The sequence below is a fragment of the Solanum lycopersicum genome, chromosome 5, assembly GCF_036512215.1.
Source record: "Solanum lycopersicum chromosome 5, SLM_r2.1".
Lineage (NCBI taxonomy): Eukaryota > Viridiplantae > Streptophyta > Magnoliopsida > Solanales > Solanaceae > Solanum > Solanum lycopersicum.
This window is the reverse complement of record NC_090804.1, coordinates 24411840-24415405: the sequence shown is the minus strand read 5'-3', so window position 1 is coordinate 24415405 and position 3566 is coordinate 24411840. Positions and strand designations below refer to the sequence as shown.

Genomic DNA, 3566 nt, shown 5'->3' with positions numbered 1-3566 from the left:
ATCAGATGCAAAACTTATGGTGCAAATATCACAAAACGAAGATAAGAATATTGTGAAAAAAATATACCATTTACGAATATATATATATATATATATATATATATATATATATATATCCACTTATTTGGAAATGAGACTTTGGGTACGAACACTGCAGTAGACTATTGTACCAAAAGCAATGTAAATTGTACTGTCAACTTGTTGCTGAATGGACACGTGGATAAAAAATAATAGTGAACATGTGTAGCACCTCACACGTGGATTCATTTTTTTCGTGCAATACACTTTAATTTACAAAATCTTCTTTATTGCTTCTCAATCCTTATCTCTCTTTTTCCCCTTTGATGGGGTGAAGAAGATTGGTTACGGTTTTTGTTGCTTCCAGTTTTTTCAATGAAATTTATGCATAGTTCAATTTTATACTTCTTGTTGTTATGATACTATGTCCAATTCCCCACTTAAATTTTCTCTCATTCATCATTGGTATAAATCTTAAATTTATTTGTTCTTCTGTTGTGACTATGCCAAGAACATATGGTCCAAAATTCTGCAGTGGCAAGGGATACATTGACAAGCACTATCATGGAAAGAGGAGTTGAGTTGGTATAAATCTTAAATTTATTTAGTTATCTTTCCAAATACTTTCACAAAGCTAAAATACTCACCTTTTGCTCACTATGATGTTTGCTCTGATTAATTCTTTTGAGTTTCTTCTTGTTGGGTCTCTTCGGCTCTTTTTGATTCGGACATTAAAAGTAAACACAATTTTAAATGTGTACCTTAGTTTTCTAATCTTTTGATATACTGTCTACCTAAGATTTCTACATGCACCTTACTAACCGTTTAATTTACACATGCATGATGTTTCTTCGATAAATTTAATTTTTATAACCATTAATTAGTGCAAAAGTTGGACCATTTTACAAAAATCTAAGATATCAAGTGGATTGTGTATCTAAGTTGTTTGATAATATGTCTCCATTAACTTATTTAAAGTTCCCAATTGCCATTTTTCTTTTCGGGCTGCAACATGATTATTTGTACCACGACTAAAGGCATATATGGGAGCATACCAATTTATCTTTATCTTGGTGGTTTTGGTTCTACTGGTCAATATGTACGCTACTATGTTGTCAATTTTGATCTTCCATAAGCCGTGCAAGATATTAGAATATTATTTTCGTATGGATATTCTTTTTGGCTTTCTCTTGGTCAACCAAAAAGAAAAACAACAATATGTAGTCATTGTTTTACAACAATAATATGGAATATACCCGGTTGATTTTTATTTTTATCTTTGCGATCACTTTTTACTGTACGATTCAATTTAATTGACTGTTTAATGAAATATGTGTTTTGCACAATAAATCAGGGTGATTTTATATTTCTCCTTCCATTTTCATTTTGCAGAGGACATGAAATAGCTACCACTAACTTTGATGTTTGTTTAACGGAATTAGGATGGAGTATTCCATTGTCGGGAAGTGTGAGACAATGCCATCAACAAGATTACTGAATGTAAAGATCAAAGCACTACTCTGCTTTGAACAAGAAAGAATGATATGGATTTGTCACCTCCAACTACCCTTTCTTTTTTACAACAACCTTTTGGATTTCAAAATCTTGCAGAGGTTTGGAAAGATTTTCAGTTGTTTATATTATTTTGCCTTACACCCATTTTCACTGAAACTGAATAGACGATAGTCATGGAACTTCCTGTGAACGTGGACTACTTTTGGACAATCTTTTGGATCTACCACATGCTCCTTAAATTAAGGATGGAGTGTCCCAAGGTAGTTATGGACATGGTCATTGCTGCTTATTATCTAGACGTTTAATAATAAATCAATAGTTATTAAAAGAGTGGATTGTTCTTCTATTTGTTTTCATACGATTTTCCAGAAAACTTTAACATGATTTTCTGGTCCAAGCTATGAGTTTTAAGACATAAGAAATACTTGCAAGTTGTGCATTGTGTAATATATGAAGGTCTACGTACTTATGATTTACCTTTTATTTTTATTTCAGCTTGATAAAGTTCTTGACTCCTGCATCTGGTGTGCAAAAGATATTGGGATCTATATACAACGTTCAGTAAAATTCTCGATAGTCTTATGGGTTTTTCTTGGTGCTCTCTTTTCTTCGGAGGAAAGATAATATAGAGGTTCATTAAATTACTATGTATATAATGTGTTGATGCTTATGGCAAGTGACATTAATGGATTTACGGTGTAAGTGCTTTTGTTTGGAGATCTGTAGCATTTTCCATTGAACTAAGCTCATCGATCAATTGAGAATGCATATAAAGCTGGATTTACAGTGAACATGTCATACAAGATAATTTTATGCTGGCTTTAGTTCCTTACAATGTTCAATTGTAGTCGCGCACTATGGGTTCTCTAGATCCCAAAGTGGCTGAAATACTAACTCGAGGTCATTCTAAGATCATCTACCTGGCTGCTGGCCTGAAGTGATTGATTTAAAACTTCTCAGCAGTACAAGCAACGCTCCTCTTCAGTTTTATTTGCTTCAAGCTTACTGATGTTAAGTGGATCTGTCATGTTGTCATGGCCTATAGGTTTACTTTGATGTAAACTTGTTGACTGTGGAAAATTATTTTACTTGAAACTTTACTATTGTTTTATTGTGTTGCTTCTATATTTATAGAAACCTTACACGATGATTTTCAAGATATTGCTCCTCCACCAATAGTAAAAACGTATCTACTTGTGGATTTTGTTTCAGTTGACCCAGTAATCCAATTTGCATCACTATATCCTTCAAGAATGGTTGGATATTTGTTGTAATGTAAAGCATAGTTTTGAGTGTCATCTAAGTATCCCAATACTCTCTTCATTGCCAACCAATGACTTTGATTAGGATTGCTTGTGTATCGATTAAGTTTACTGATAGCGCAAGCTATGTCTGGTCGTGTACAATTCATGACATACATTAAGCTACCCAATTCGCTAGCATAGTCCAATTGAGACTGACTTTCACCTTTATTATTTGCAACATGAAAGTTTACATCGATTGGAGTCTTTGCCCTTTTAAAATTCAAAAATTTGAATTTTTCAAGTATCTTTTGAATATAATGAGTTTGAGACAATGCTAGACCGTTAAGAGTTTTAAGAATTTTAATTCTTAATATCACATCAGCAACTCCTAAATATTTCATATCTAACTTACTAGCGAGCATACGCTTTGTAGCTTTTATATTAACAATGTCTTTGATCATTATAAGCATGCCATCTACATATAGGCACAAAATAACTTCCTGATTTGTATTATCTTTAATGTAAACACATTTATCACATTCATTGATCTCAAATCAATTTGACAACCTGGTTTGATCAAAATTTGCATGTCATTGTTTTGGTGCTTGTCTTAGTCCATAAAGTGACTTATTAAGTTTGCACACTTTATTTTCTTTACCAGGAACTACAAAACCCTCAGGCTGTTCTATGTAAATTTCTTATTCAAGCTCTCCATTTAAGAACTGTTTTCACATCCATTTGATGAATTTCAAGACCGTATAGTGCAGCTAGTGCAATTAACATCCGAAT

General features: G+C 32.7%; 1 long non-coding RNA gene across 1 annotated transcript; it reads left to right on the top strand.

The window, feature by feature from the left end:
- The first annotated feature begins 337 nt into the window (after nucleotides 1-337).
- Nucleotides 338-2751, top strand: LOC104647389 (uncharacterized). Its single transcript, XR_741482.4, has 3 exons — nucleotides 338-603; nucleotides 1411-1793; nucleotides 2029-2751. It is a non-coding gene; the product is annotated as an uncharacterized lncRNA (long non-coding RNA).
- Nucleotides 2752-3566: the final 815 nt, after the last annotated feature.